This window comes from Coffea arabica, chromosome 1e, assembly GCF_036785885.1.
Source record: "Coffea arabica cultivar ET-39 chromosome 1e, Coffea Arabica ET-39 HiFi, whole genome shotgun sequence".
NCBI lineage: Eukaryota > Viridiplantae > Streptophyta > Magnoliopsida > Gentianales > Rubiaceae > Coffea > Coffea arabica.
This window is the reverse complement of record NC_092311.1, coordinates 2619103-2635662: the sequence shown is the minus strand read 5'-3', so window position 1 is coordinate 2635662 and position 16560 is coordinate 2619103. Positions and strand designations below refer to the sequence as shown.

Here is a 16560-nt window from a genome sequence, read left to right as displayed (position 1 = left end):
CACCCAAAACACATGTATCTGTACAGAAACCAATGGCGAGGCAGGGACTTTTTTGGAAGTACACATCTTAATTTCTACGGGAAGCAAGACAGATCTCATTTTGCATCCAAATTGGGGGAAACCTGTGAAATTTGGGGTTTTCCAAGACATAACCCATTTTGCATCCAATTAGCGGAAGAAATTAGGGGCTTGAAACCGATTCCCAATTACCAGCTTACAACTATAATGTCTTCAAGTTCATCCTTTGAAGTGCATAGCAGATGGAGAAATTTGGATGCGGGATCGTCCAGCTCAGCTACAAATCGATCTTCAAGGAAAGAGGCCTATGGAAGTTCACATTTCGGAGGATCTAGCCCACGAAAAGCTGAATACTACAATGGAGAGGAAATCGTGAAGTGCCATTGCCAAGAATCCTGCAGAATAGTGTCTTCTTGGACTGCAGCAAATCCGTCAAGAAGGTTCCATGGATGTAGAAATTACGGTGTAATGAGACCAGCCAAATGCTTAAATTTTAATAATCTTTGTAATGGTTAGGGTGTATTTATTTAAGTTTTATTACTAATGATGGATTAATTTTGAATGCAGATTGCTCATTGTTGCAAATTTTTTTATGGTACGATCCGCCCTTACCAGAGTATACAAAGAACACGATTTCTAAATTATTAAGGGAACTAAGGAAAGCCGAAGGAAACAACAAGGAAATGAGGATAGAAATTCAAAGGTTGAGAAAAAAAGCCCAGATGTTGATGTTGGCACTGGTAAGAGGTTGCATCTTATTAATGGCAGTATGGGTTCACAATGCAAGAAGAAAGCCTCTGGAACTAGGACTCAAAATGTTGCATTATAAATAGCGTAGTTGCAAGGCCAAGTTGGCATGCAATGTAATGTTCTTGTTTGTAAAGTCCTACCTTTGTTTATTCTTGTTGTTGAGATGGAGAAATTTATCAGATATGATCTACTCTGCTGGTTTGCTTCTTGATTGGAATTGGGTTCACCACCAATTGCAAACAGTCAATTCCTTTGAGTGTTGTAAAAATTTCTAAAACAAATGCTTATCTCATATGCTTATCTCAATAGGCACCCTTAATTTTGTTTATCAGAACGATTCAAAAGGGAATTACTATTCACATTTTCATTTTAGCTTCTTGCATTCCAGTTCACTTAATAAATAATAATGCCTTCAAGGAATACTAAAGGGTAATTGAGAAATGAAAATATCACCTCTTATTCAAAATGAATTGTTATTGACTTTGTGTAGCCGAAATGCTACTGCAAGCATATCTTCGGGGCTCTAGGTAAGAAAAAGAAAGTATGCCGGGACCCTTTTCTCTTTAATTTGGGAGGCTAAAAATATATATATATATATATATTTTTTTTAAAAAGAAGCATCATGATTATTGAGGTGGTCTTCCATCCTTTGAAACTAAAAGTAAACTTTCTAGACCTGGAAAATTTTGAGATTAGCTAGCCCCTTTTATTGAATGTCAAGTCAATTTTCTTGGAATCTCAATTAATGGCACGCCATCTTGGTTAAGGAAACTAAAACATCAAATTGCCTCATTATAAGAATGAAAATGAAAGAACAGCAAAAGGTCTCTATTGTACTAGTCTTATAAAGTTGCAAAGTTTGCCAGAGAAATGGCATGCTGAACTACCGAGCACTAACGTGTGCGGCCTCGTATCATTGCCATCTTCTATCTTGGCCCCTTAGTTGCTGGATATCATAACATTATATTGTGTTAAAAGGTTAAAAAAAATTTTGACAGAGTTTTGCCTTAAAAATGAACAATTTCACCTGCCAACCAAACAACCATTGTGATACATACACAATATATAAGAGTAAAATCATGAATACATGTGGTCAGGTACATTTCCAGCCAGTAACAAAAGCATTCGTTCCCTAAAGAAGTCAATTGTTGATAGGGTGTTAATTGTTGGTATTTTTATTATTAATTTTCCCTTCTATCCCTGACAAATATTGTGTTAATTGCTGATATTTACTCATATTTGGTATCGGGACTTAATTTCAGGAATGAAGCAGAAAACTACCAAAAAGGAGGGACTTTATGGAGAATATGGAGACTTCTAAGGGCTTCAATCCTTAGGCCTTGGATTGGTGGGGACCACAAAGCTATAAGTCATTTGGGCTCTTAAAAGAAAGGAACGTAGAGAGACTTGGAGGAAGAAGTAATTTTGGAGACTTTGTCCACATGTGTGGGGACCACCGGAGAGAGCTTTAAGTCATCTTACTTTTGGCTTTTTAAGGAGAGGACGTACGGAAGCAAAAGGGGGAGACCTCTAGTTTAGCTTTTAGTTTAGTTCTAGTTTCCTTTCTCTGGACTGGCCTCTGACACACGCCAGGTGTTCGATAATATTCCCCAACGGGAAAAACATTTTTTATTCCTTGCTTTCTAGTAAAAACGTAATGCCTTTGCAATCCAGTACTTTTGGCTGCAATTCAACTATGAGGAGTGGTTAATTTCTTCATCTAGTCAGAGGTTAAATTGAAGCTTTGGTTCGACAAAACTGTGAGATCGAATTGATTTCCCTACGTTCTTTAATTTGCAAGTATTTATATATTTCCTGTTCACTTATGCATATGATTATTTCTTGCAATTAAATACTTGATCACTGTTTAATTGTGTGAGTAATTAACAGCCATCTAAGAGTGCTCAATCCGTAATTGTTGGGTAATTTTAGTGCATGTGGCAAGTGATATGATTCAATTGTAGTAGAAACTTTTGAGTCGTTGTTGCGGAAATATATGATATAGCCTAAATAAACCGAGCGTGTGTGTTTGTTGGTTATAATTGGTGGCCAGTCTAATGATTAATGCTGTCAATAGGTTAAATCCTAAGAGCGTGTTTAGGACTGCTTAATTGGCTAGGGCAATAACTACAGAGCTTGTTGTGGTTATCGAATCAGGACGGTTAGGCAGGTTGTCAGAGCTTGTTGACAACCATAACCAGTTTATTTGTAAATGAAAGATTTTATCTCTGCATCTGTGATCAGTGATTCGAACCATAAGTGGAGATTATACCTTTGACTAGAGATTTTCCTTCCGTTAATTTACTTTATATTTTTAATTTGAGCAATTAAATTAGACAGTTCCATATCAACTCCCCCCATTTTTATTTAATGTTACATTCATTCGAAATAAATTCCCAAGTCCCTGTGGATTCGACCCTGCTCGCTGCTATATTCGAATTTTGTCTTTCACGTAATTAATATACTTTGGTATATCGGATCAAGCAAACTCTGGCACCAGGGTGAAGCTAGTAACCCATTGCACAGCCTAAGTCCCTGCTCCAGTACCATAGTGGATTTAATTCGTGACTTAAGAGTAGGAATTTTATTTTTGCTGGTTTGACACCCAACAAATTTTGGCGCCGTTGCCGGGGACTTGGTGTCAAAATAAATTTATTTTCTTTGTTTATTTTTATTTATTTTAATTTTAATTTTTATTGTTACTGGTTTATGCCTAGATCTTCTCGTACAGGTGAACTGCAATATAATCCTGAGATAGAGAAGACTGCTCGTGCATTGAGAAAAGCAACAAGAGAACGAGCAGAGGCATCCTCCTCATCTACTGGACATAATTCAGTAGTAGATTTTGTGGATTCATTTAGTGAGACGGAAGAGATAAATAGCACCATGGCTAATGAACGGACATTGAGAGAATTGGCTGCACCAGATTTAAATCAACAGCCCCTATGCATTACTTATCCTACATTAGAGGTTGCATTTGAGTTAAAATCTGGACTAATCCATTTACTTCCTTCTTTTCATGGCTTACCAGGTGAAGATCCCCACAAGCATCTCAAAGAATTCCATGTGGTTTGCTCGACAATGAAACCCCAGGGAGTCACAGAGGAGCAAATTAAATTAAGAGCCTTTCCATTTTCCTTAGCTGATAAAGCTAAGGATTGGCTCTATTATCTGCCCTCTGGGTCAATATCCACATGGACAGACATGAAGAAGCATTTTCTAGAAAAATTCTTTCCTGCATCCCGAGCTGCAAGCATTAGGAAAGACATCTGTGGAATTCGACAATTCAATGGAGAGACTCTACATGAATATTGGGAAAGATTCAAGCAACTATGTGCTAGTTGTCCTCATCATCAAATTCCTGACCAACTCCTCATCCAGTATTTTTATGAGGGTCTGTCCCAAACTGACAGAAGAATTATTGATGCTGCCAGTGGGGGCTCCTTAGTGAATAAAACACCCACGGAGGCAAGAAATTTGATATCGAGTATGGCTGCAAATGCTCAACAATTTGGAGACAGGCAGGATAACACGACTCGTAGAGTCAATGAGGTAAGTAATTCTTCAATAGAGCAAAGATTAGATTGTCTAACTTCTTTGGTTGAAAAGTTAGCTATAGGACAAATGCAGCAATTGAAAACATGTGGAATCTGCTATGGTTCGAGTCATCCAACAGATATGTGCCCCACACTCCAAGATGATTCGACTGAGCAGGCTAATGCAGTTGGATTTCCAGGACCACCTCAGAGACGGTATGATCCCTATGCAAACACCTATAATCCAGGATGGAGGGATCATCCTAATTTTAATTATGCAGTAAGGCCACCAGGATTTTCACATCAGTCACAATATCAACCTAGACCTCAACTTTCACAGCAACAACCTGCTCCTAAATCAGGTATGTCACTTGAGGATATTGTGAAATCTTTGGCTACTAACACTCAACAATTTCAACAGGAGACGAAAACTAGCATTCATAATTTGGAGAATCAAATGAGCCAGTTAGCTTCCACAGTCAATAGATTGGAGTCCCAATTATCTGGAAAGCTACCTTCGCAGACAATTGTCAACCCCAAGCAAAATACTAGTGCCATCACATTAAGAAGTGGCAAAGAGTTGCCTGAGCCGAGCAAGAAAATTTCTGAACAAGCAATCGAGGAAGAGCTCGAAAAAGAGGGGAATGTGTCTCAACCTAGAGCCTTGGAACAACCAGATTTTGGAGAAAAATCAACACAAGTGGTTACACCTCCGCCTCCATTTCCTAGTCGACTGGCAAAGTCCAAAAAGCAAGAGCACGAACAGGAGATTTTGGACACTTTTCGAAAAGTTGAGGTAAATATCCCTCTTTTAGATGCAATTAAGCAAATTCCTAGATATGCTAAATTTTTGAAGGAGTTATGCACTGGTAAGAAAAAGTTGAAAGGAAACGAGAAAGTGCATATGGGAGAAAATGTTTCGGCAGTTTTGCAGAAAAAATTGCCTCCTAAATGCAAGGACCCAGGTATGTTTACTGTCCCTTGCAAAATAGGTAATATTAAAATTGAAAAAGCTATGTTGGATTTGGGTGCTTCGATAAATGTTATGCCTCGTTCTATTTATAATTTGATGAACATTGGGCCTTTAAAAGAGACGGGCGTAATAATTCAACTGGCTGATCGATCAAATGCCTATCCTGATGGAGTTTTGGAGGATATTTTAGTGCAAATTGATAATTTGATTTTTCCTGCAGATTTTTATGTGCTTGATATGGAGGATGATAATTCTAATTCATCTCCAATACTGTTAGGGAGACCATTTTTGAAAACTGCTAGAACAAAAATTGATGTTTTCACTGGCACATTGACTATGGAATTTGATGGTGATGTTATTAAATTTAATATTTATGATGCCATGAAATATCCTGGTGAATCTCATTCAATTTTTGTTATAGATGTAATTGATTCTTTGGCGCAGCAAAATTTTGAATTTAATAATGACGATGCGTTGAAGGTTGCTATTTCTACTGGTCTCTGTCAGGAAAATTTGCAAAAGATAAAAGGGAAGTTTGTTTTTCCTTTTGAATTGCAGGAAGTTATTTTTGAATTGAATTCTCTTTGTCCAGAATTTTCCAATGTGTCTTACTTGGAATTACCTCTGTCTCATTCACAGCTTTTGCCATCTATTGTGCAAGCCCCGAAGGTGGAATTAAAGCAGTTACCGGATAATTTAAAGTATGCATTCTTGGGAGATGGAGATACACTCCCAGTAATAATTTCCAGTAAATTGACTGCTTTAGAGGAAGAAAAACTAATTCGGGTGTTGAAGGACCACAAGGAGGCAATAGGATGGACAGTGGCTGACATAAAAGGATTAAGTCCAGCCACTTGCATGCATCGCATCTTGTTAGAAGATGGTGCTAAGCCTTCGAGAGAGGCTCAACGGAGATTGAACCCACCAATGATGGAGGTAGTGAAGAAAGAAGTTTTAAAACTTCTTGACACAGGTATAATCTATCCCATTTCGGATAGTAAGTGGGTAAGTCCTGTTCAAGTAGTTCCTAAAAAGACAGGAATTACTGTTATTGAAAATCCTAAAGGTGAGTTAGTGCCCACTCGAGTTCAAAATGGGTGGAGAGTTTGTACCGATTTTAGAAAATTAAATGCATTAACTCGTAAAGATCATTTTCCATTGCCTTTTATTGATCAGATGTTGGAAAGGTTGGCAGGAAAATCTCATTATTGCTGTCTTGATGGTTTTTCAGGTTTTCTACAAATTCCAGTGGCGCCTGAAGATCAAGAGAAAACCACATTTACTTGCCCTTTTGGTACATTTGCCTATAGACGAATGCCTTTTGGTCTTTGTAATGTGCCTGCTACATTCCAAAGGTGTATGGTTAGTATATTTTCTGATTATGTGGAGAATATCATAGAAGTGTTTATGGATGATTTTACTGTCTATGGTAATTCTTTTGATGAATGTTTAACTAACCTCACAAAAATTCTTAAAAGGTGCATTGAGACTAATCTTGTTTTAAATTATGAGAAATGCCATTTTATGGTGGAGCAAGGCATAATTTTAGGCCATGTGGTATCTGCAAAAGGAATTGAGGTAGATAAGGCTAAGGTAGAAATTATCAAATGTTTACCTTACCCTGCAAGTGTGCGGGAAGTTCGCTCTTTTCTTGGCCATGCAGGTTTTTATAGGCGTTTCATCAAAGATTTTTCAAAGATATCCCATCCTCTATGCAAATTACTTCAAAAGGATGTGGTATTTCATTTTGATGATAATTGCAAGAGTGCATTTGACACGCTCAAGGGATCATTGACTTCAGCACCAGTGGTTCGACCACCAAACTGGAGTCTTCCTTTCGAGATAATGTGTGATGCCAGCAATTTTGCTGTTGGTGCAGTACTTGGCCAGAAGGAGGGCAGAGCTTCTTATGTCATTTATTATGCCTCGAGAACCTTGGATGGTGCCCAGTGCAATTATTCGACTACGGAAAAGGAGCTTTTAGCTATTGTTTTTGCTTTAGAAAAATTACGTTCTTATTTACTTGGCACTAAAGTCATTATTTATTCTGACCATGCAGCTTTGAAATATTTGCTCAACAAGAAAGAGGCCAAACCACGATTTATAAGGTGGATTCTCCTACTCCAAGAATTTAATTTGGAAATTAAAGACAAAAGGGGTGCCGAAAATATGGTTGCTGATCATCTCAGTCGTTTGATCAATAGTGAAGGACCTGCTCCCTTGAAGGATAATTTTCCAGATGAGCATCTTTTTGTAGTTCAAAAGACAACTCCCTGGTATGCTGATTTAGTGAATTATCTGGTTACTAGAACGCTACCTAATGATTTGTCTAGAGCTCAAAAGGAAAAAATTAAAAGTGATGTTAAATATTATGTGTGGGATGAACCATACTTGTGGAAATATTGTTCTGATCAAATTATTCGCAGGTGTGTGTCTAAAGAAGAGGTTCCATCGATTTTATCTTTCTGTCACTCATATGCGTGTGGTGGACATTTTGGCTCTAAGCGAACTGCAAGAAAGGTTTTAGAGTGTGGTTTATTTTGGCCAACTTTGTTTAGTGATGCATACTTATTTTGTAAATCATGTGCAAATTGTCAAAAGACAGGTAATTTAAGCCATAGAGATCAAATGCCTCTTACTCCTATACTGGTTTGTGAAATTTTTGATATATGGGGTATAGATTTTATGGGTCCATTTCCTTCCTCTTTTGGTAATATGTATATATTACTTGCAGTTGATTATGTCTCAAAGTGGATAGAGGCTAAGGCAACTAGGACTGACAATGCTAAGGTTGTAGTTGATTTTATTAAATCTCATATTTTTGTCAGGTATGGCACGCCAAGAGCAATTATCAGTGACCGAGGGACACTTCTGCAATCGAGTAATGGAAGCATTGTTGAAGAAATATGGCGTCACTCACCGGGTTTCTACGTCCTATCATCCGCAGACTAGTGGTCAAGCAGAAATCTCCAATAAAGAAATCAAGTCGATACTTGAAAAGACGGTGAATCCCAATAGAAAGGATTGGAGTTTGCGCTTAGATGATGCACTTTGGGCTTACCGTACAGCTTTTAAGACCCCCATAGGTATGTCTCCTTACCGATTAATTTTTGGCAAACCTTGTCATCTACCTGTGGAATTGGAACATAGGGCATATTGGGCAGTTAAAAATTATAATATGCGGATGGATGAATCTGGAGAACACAGGAAGTTGCAATTGCAAGAGTTGGAGGAAATCCGAAATGATGCATATGAGAGTTCTTGCATTTATAAGGAGAAGACAAAAGCATTTCATGATAAAGCAATTTCAAGGAAAATTTTTTGTATTGGTCAAAAAGTACTTCTTTTTCACTCTAGACTTAAACTTTTTCCTGGTAAATTGCGTTCTCGTTGGATTGGACCTTTTATTGTGACTAATGTGTTTCCTCATGGTGCAGTAGAAATTCAAAGTCTTCACACTGACAAGATTTTTAAGGTTAATGGTCATCGTCTCAAACCTTTTTATGAAGGATTTCAAGTTAATAATGTTGAGGAGGTGACCCTTGCAGTGCCTGAACTCTCTGATTGAAGCATTATTTTGTCTAGCCAAAGACATTAAAGAAAGGCGCTTTTGGGAGGCAACCCAATTGTTCATTTTAATTGTTTGTTCAATTCCGTGTGGTAGTTTAGAGGTGTTCTCCTTGAATTCGACTAATTTTGGGTTTCAGTTTTCGTTTTTGCCGATTTATAGGTGCCCTTCAGTTTTGACGTGCCCGCGTGATGGCGTGCAGGAAGCTCACAATCAGAATCGTCCGAAAGCCACCGTGATACGCGACTAGAAAACGCGAGTTTAAGGCGCGTTTTGAATCGCGTTTTCATTCCTGCGAGATTTGTGCATAAAACGCGACTTAGAAAACGCGAGTTGAAGGCGCGTTTTCAGTCGCGTTTTCATTCCTGTAAGATTTGTGAAGGAAACGCGGGTTGAAAAAAACGCGAGTTGCAATCGCGTTTTCATTCCTGCAAGATTCGTACAGAAAACGCGACTTACGAAAACGCGAGTTGAAGGCGCGTTTTCAATCGCGTTTTCATTCCTGCAAGATTTGTGAAGGAAACGCGACTTATAAAACGCGAGTTGTAGGCGTGTTTTCAATCGCGTTTTATGTGTCCCAACAAAGGCTTCAGAAACGCGATTTCAGCTCATTTCTTCCTCTCTTCTTAGTTTTCCAGGTTCAGACTTTGGAGGCTCGCATGGTCAACGTCGATGCCAATGTCGCCGTCATGGCACAGGATTTGGCGCAGTTTCTGTTTCTTACAGGCTTTGCACCCCTTAGTTGCTGGATATCATAACATTATATTGTGTTAAAAGGTTAAAAAAAATTTTGACAGAGTTTTGCCTTAAAAATGAACAATTTCACCTGCCAACCAAACAACCATTGTGATACATACACAATATATAAGAGTAAAATCATGAATACATGTGGTCAGGTACATTTCCAGCCAGTAACAAAAGCATTCGTTCCCTAAAGAAGTCAATTGTTGATAGGGTGTTAATTGTTGGTATTTTTATTATTAATTTTCCCTTCTATCCCTGACAAATATTGTGTTAATTGCTGATATTTACTCATATTTGGTATCGGGACTTAATTTCAGGAATGAAGCAGAAAACTACCAAAAAGGAGGGACTTTATGGAGAATATGGAGACTTCTAAGGGCTTCAATCCTTAGGCCTTGGATTGGTGGGGACCACAAAGCTATAAGTCATTTGGGCTCTTAAAAGAAAGGAACGTAGAGAGACTTGGAGGAAGAAGTAATTTTGGAGACTTTGTCCACATGTGTGGGGACCACCGGAGAGAGCTTTAAGTCATCTTACTTTTGGCTTTTTAAGGAGAGGACGTACGGAAGCAAAAGGGGGAGACCTCTAGTTTAGCTTTTAGTTTAGTTCTAGTTTCCTTTCTCTGGACTGGCCTCTGACACACGCCAGGTGTTCGATAATATTCCCCAACGGGAAAACATTTTTTATTCCTTGCTTTCTAGTAAAAACGTAATGCCTTTGCAATCCAGTACTTTTGGCTGCAATTCAACTATGAGGAGTGGCTAATTTCTTCATCTAGTCAGAGGTTAAATCGAAGCTTTGGTTCGACAAAACTGTGAGATCGAATTGATTTCCCTACGTTCTTTAATTTGCAAGTATTTATATATTTCCTGTTCACTTATGCATATGATTATTTCTTGCAATTAAATACTTGATCACTGTTTAATTGTGTGAGTAATTAACAGCCATCTAAGAGTGCTCAATCCGTAATTGTTGGGTAATTTTAGTGCATGTGGCAAGTGATATGATTCAATTGTAGTAGAAACTTTTGAGTCGTTGTTGCGGAAATATATGATATAGCCTAAATAAACCGAGCGTGTGTGTTTGTTGGTTATAATTGGTGGCCAGTCTAATGATTAATGCTGTCAATAGGTTAAATCCTAAGAGCGTGTTTAGGACTGCTTAATTGGCTAGGGCAATAACTACAGAGCTTGTTGTGGTTATCGAATCAGGAAGGTTAGGCAGGTTGTCAGAGCTTGTTGACAACCATAACCAGTTTATTTGTAAATGAAAGATTTTATCTCTGCATCTGTGATCAGTGATTCGAACCATAAGTGGAGATTATACCTTTGACTAGAGATTTTCCTTCCGTTAATTTACTTTATATTTTTAATTTGAGCAATTAAATTAGACAGTTCCATATCAACTCCCCCCATTTTTATTTAATGTTACATTCATTCGAAATAAATTCCCAAGTCCCTGTGGATTCGACCCTGCTCGCTGCTATATTCGAATTTTGTCTTTCACGTAATTAATATACTTTGGTATATCGGATCAAGCAAACTCTGGCACCAGGGTGAAGCTAGTAACCCATTGCACAGCCTAAGTCCCTGCTCCAGTACCATAGTGGATTTAATTCGTGACTTAAGAGTAGGAATTTTATTTTTGCTGGTTTGACACCCAACAATTGTAACTTAACAAAAGCTAAAACACAATTGACTGGTTCAACCATGCTAACAAAATGATGTGTGCCCGGATGGCGAGATGGATAGCGGCTTTAACTCAAGACTCTCATAGAGACCTCGAAGGCTTGAAGGATTTTAATCGGGTTATCTACACCATGACCCAAGCCCATGAAGAGTCAAGTGGGCCTCCAAATGAGTTGGCCGAATAGGGCCTTAAGCCTTAGTAGTTATTTAGCAATTGATTAGTGTTTAAGTAAGAGCATGGGCCGGCCCATCTTGTCCCAAGACCATGGGCCGACTTTTCCCTTTCCTAGTCCCTTTAGGGTTTCAGTCACTTTAGCCTATAAATGGGCTTGCTTTGTAAGGTTTTAGGGAGACGTTTTATCAATAAAGTTTTGCATATTTTCGATTCTTCTTGAGAGAGAGATTCGACCCCTTTACTTGCTTTGGCAAGGGTTTTGAGCAGTCTTGCGTCCTGTCCTAGATTGTTCTACCGACCTATTCCCCTGGAGTATTCACCTTCATCGGAGTGTCGTCTACCACCTTCAAATCAAATCGTGTTGTCCGTTTGGTTAGAGGTTCCGCACACCAAGCGTAGGACATCCCCGCTAGATCCTTGGGCAAACGTGCTACGTGTCTCGACCGTGGATCGAGGAGCGTATCAGTTGGCTTCAGAGCTTTGGTGGAGGTATCTTCCGTTATATCCGTAGTTGTGTCTTAGTTATCATTAATTCCGCTGCCTTGTTAAAAAAAAAAAAATTTCTGTTCGCTAGCTTTGGTATTTTGTTGTGCCGTTTCCTTTCGTTTGATGTCTAGAAATTCTGGTCATTGCTTTTATTAATTGAGTCCGTCCGTTTGTGTCTTCAAGTCTGTCCGTTGCTGCTTTGTTAGTCAAAAAAAACAAAAAAAAAAAACAAAACAAACAAAATCTGTTTGCATCGCTTGTCAAAGAGAAAAAAAATTCTGTCCGCTAGTTCTCGTTGTTTGTCGCGTCAATTTCTGGACAGTTGTGTGTTATTGTCGATAGTCCCAATCTGCCCAGATTTCATACTCTAGTGACATCCATTCTACCCAGCAATTAGCCTTGCCGAATCTGCAAAAAAAAAAAAAAAGAAAGAAGGAGAAGCAAGTCGCGGCTAGGGTTTTGCCTTGTGGCCAAATCTGTCCAAATCTTAGTAACTTATTCAAGTTGTTTACTTATCTTGTCTAAACTGATTTGGGGTTAAAACTTGTTGGAGTTGAGAATCTTGAAGGAAACTACAACCATCTAGGGTTTCTTGAGTTCTTGGGAGTTCTTGGGAAATCTTGGAGTTTTTGGCTGATTAGTTGTAGTACGTAGAGCTGCCCAGAAATCTGGTTTGTGAACCTTTCTTCCGTCCAGGTTTAGTTGCAGTTGTTAAGTTAAAAAAAAAAAAAAAAAAAACAGAAACGCAAAAGGCAAGAGGGAAACAAGAAGAACATTCGGCCAACAAGAAACCAAGAAGGAAGCCGTAACTCTTTATTGTCAAATCTGTCTTGTTATTTCTTGTTTTCAAACCAGAAAATTACATCAAGCAAAGAAAAGAATTCAAAAGTTTTGACCAACCTCTTCTTGAAATTCTTGGTTACCTTGAGCCTTGATCACTTGAACAACCTTTGTTTGTGGTTCTTGACCGTCTTGAACTTTAAACACTTGCACCTCTCTTCGAATAAAAAGTCTCTTGTATGATCTTGCATCCATACGTGGCTTTCTTGGTTGAGGAGTGAATTTCTTGGGAGATTCTTGAGTAACATCACTCGCATGTTCTTGGGAGTCCATTAGAGCCGAATTTCTGGAGTCACAAGAGCTAAATTCTGGAATCACAAAGAACCGAATCTGCCTTGAAGGAGAGAGAGCCGAACTTCTTGTTCTTGGAGTAGAGGGAGAGCCGAATTATTTGGGTAAGTTGCGGCTGTGAAGAGGGAGTCTTATAGGGAGTATAGCCGACTTTGGGAAGGCCTTCACGAGGAGGAAATCTGGAAATTTCAGAGTTCCAAATCTGGTTGGTGTTGTGAGAGTAAAGTGTGCGGCTGCTAAGTGGGATTTGAACCGACCTTGGGGTGGGTTTGAGAGGGAAATTGCTGGAAGCTTGCGGGAAGGAGAGAGGAGGAACCGAATCTGTCTTGAGAAGAATTAGGAAGTTTCCAACTCCAACTTGTTTTCCAACTTCGTTTAGGAGACTAAGTAATATACTTGGATAACTCTTGGACACTCCTATATTTTCTCCTCCATTTTAGGATATCATACTACATTCTCTCATCCTTTTTAAGGAAACCACTCCTACATCTTAGGAATTCTTAGAGTTTCCTTTCTTGGAAATATTTTTTTCAAATCTGTCCGCCACCCTTAAGCTCTCCAAAACCGTCTTTCCCTTCACCAAAAAAAAAAAGAGCAAAGAATTCTTGCGTACTCTTGTGGGGATAAGTTGGTGACAATCACTGGACTCGAGCAACCTTTCTCAACTACCTAACCCAACAGGTAAAGGTATTTGGTAAGTCCATTAGAGTGAGTAATTGTGAGTGATACACGAGAGTAGAGTGTACATACGTGAGCTTGTGTGTGGGAGGAAAATTCCTTTGCTTTACTAACCGTTTTGCAGGTCACATAGTCATGCCCACTAGAGTTGCATCTTACTCATACAATCGAGAATTCGTAGAGACCGAACCTTTCAAGAGGAGAGGTCCCAAGCGAAGTACCTCCAAGTACTCTAGTTCCATGCAATCCAGTTCACAATGTGGGTATCATTCACTCCGGAAGGAGATGCAACGCCACCATGCTTTGAACAAATACAAAAGGTATGAACAAGATTGTGATGAGTATGAGAAGGAGCAAAGCAGCTTGCGTAGAGCATCTAAATCAAGGTCAACTTCAAGCAAACAAGGATCATCTAAGAAGCGTCTTGACAATCAAGACGAGGAGCTCGAGAATTTTCGAATTGAGTCAAAGCTTCGTGAAGCAAAGGATGAATTCCGAAGTCAAACTAAAGCATGGGTTGATTCTATGATGGAAAGACTTAGCCAAGTATGGGATTCCCACTTTGAGCAACTTAATCATGTGTCGACCGGTGGTAACAAAGGAAATATTCATCCTAGTCCCTCGTCGATTGAAGAGCCCTCTATGAATGAGATGCAGCTAAGCCATGAACATAATCCGAACTCAAGTGCAATGAATGGACAATGGTCCGAGACAAATGGAGTGGGAAAATGCAAGAATAGTTTGGCCTTATTGATGAGTAAAGAGGAGGAGTTGGCCATGTTCGCAAAAGTTGAAAGTGTGGACGTTTTGTTTGCTAACAAGCTAACATGTGTTTTGTTTAGTACCTCTTCTTTTGTGCAGATTAAACAAAGTCAAGTAGAGTTGGTCATGGCATGTTCCATTCCCACGTCACTTGGACACTTTGCGAGTTTCCATGGAGTTTGTCTTCTAGGAGCTAAATTTCTTTGGTCTCAATTCATGGAACCATGTCAACTCAAACTTGTCCACACCATTGGAGGATTGATTCGAGCTCGTCTTAAAAGGGAAATTTCAGATTCTACTGCTTGTTCTCTACCTATGGTTTATTCCTCACCTTTGCCTTATTTTGAGCATGATACTAGCACTAACTCTTGTCGCTCTCATGTAGGTGTTAAAGAGAAGTGTAAAGGACTAGCACTGGCATCTCAAGTTGAATCAATTGGTAGAAGGAATATTGAAGTGTCAAAGGGAGTTTTCTCATTTCCATCTTGCTCTACACCTTCTTACCATCTAGTTCATAATGTACCATTAGTTCTTTACCCGATTTCCGAATTGCTTCAAGTTGAAGGTTATGTTGTTTTTGTAGGTTGTAACGCTGTCCAAAATTTTCCAACTATGGTTAAGGACTTGCAACCCGATTTCGTGCTTATTCCTGCTGAAAGTGGAGCATGTTCGTGCTTCTTCACATATCCAAAAGCTGGTCACCACGAGCTTACTTCACCAACTCCAACTTGCACAAATTCATATGATTCGTATGGAGTGCGTCTCACTTCATTGCTGCCACTTTTGTCGGGTGATACCCACAAATGTGTCAATAAAGATCCGAACGTTGGTCTTACATCACTGGTTCGTACTTCTAGGGAAATGCAACCCGATTGGTTCAATGTTTCACCTCCAAATAGGCAAGTTGTGCCAAATCAGCAACAACCAGGGACGAGTCATACCACCTTGACAACCCCGATTTGGAATTTCTCTTGCTCCCATGAGCATCATTCTGAAGATCCTTATCTTGTGCATGAGAATGGTGACACTATAACAATGCATGGCCGAAGGATGATTAGAGCGCTTTGTGTTGCAACCTGGAACGTTCACAAGCCTTACACACGTTCCTTCTTACCTTGGCGAATGTCCTTGTTCGAAAGGCCCTTGAAGCTGACTAAGAGACATGTGCACCGAATTATATTAATCATAACATGTACAAGTGTTATTCAATCAAAGAGGGCCAATATGTGGAGATTTGAGGCGTCATACTGGCAACTCTTGTTAGTATCATTCATCTCCATCCAGATTTGAGGACAAATCCTTCTTAAGAGGAGGGGACTGATGTGTGCCCGGATGGCGAGATGGATAGCGGCTTTAACTCAAGACTCTCATAGAGACCTCGAAGGCTTGAAGGATTTTAATCGGGTTATCTACACCACGACCCAAGCCCATGAAGAGTCAAGTGGGCCTCCAAATGAGTTGGCCGAATAGGGCCTTAGGCCTTAGTAGTTATTTAGCAATTGATTAGTGTTTAAGTAAGAGCATGGGCCGGCCCATCTTGTCCCAAGACCATGGGCCGACTTTTCCCTTTCCTAGTCCCTTTAGGGTTTCAGTCACTTTAGCCTATAAATAGGCTTGCTTTGTAAGGTTTTAGGGAGACGACTGATGTGTGCCCGGATGGCGAGATGGATAGCGGCTTTAACTCAAGACTCTCATAGAGACCTCGAAGGCTTGAAGGATTTTAATCGGGTTATCTACACCATGACCCAAGCCCATGAAGAGTCAAGTGGGCCTCCAAATGAGTTGGCCGAATAGGGCCTTAGGCCTTAGTAGTTATTTAGCAATTGATTAGTGTTTAAGTAAGAGCATGGGCCGGCCCATCTTGTCCCAAGACCATGGGCCGACTTTTCCCTTTCCTAGTCCCTTTAGGGTTTCAGTCACTTTAGCCTATAAATAGGCTTGCTTTGTAAGGTTTTAGGGAGACGTTTTATCAATAAAGTTTTGCATATTTTCGATTCTTCTTGAGAGAGAGATTCGACCCCTTTACTTGCTTTGGCAAGGGTTTTGAGCAG

The 16560-nt window shown here is 39.4% G+C and overlaps 1 pseudogene; it reads left to right on the top strand.

Moving 5' to 3' along the window:
* The first annotated feature begins 225 nt into the window (after positions 1-225).
* On the top strand, positions 226-8845 carry LOC113690552 (uncharacterized; annotated as a pseudogene).
* The last annotated feature ends 7715 nt before the right edge of the window (positions 8846-16560 follow it).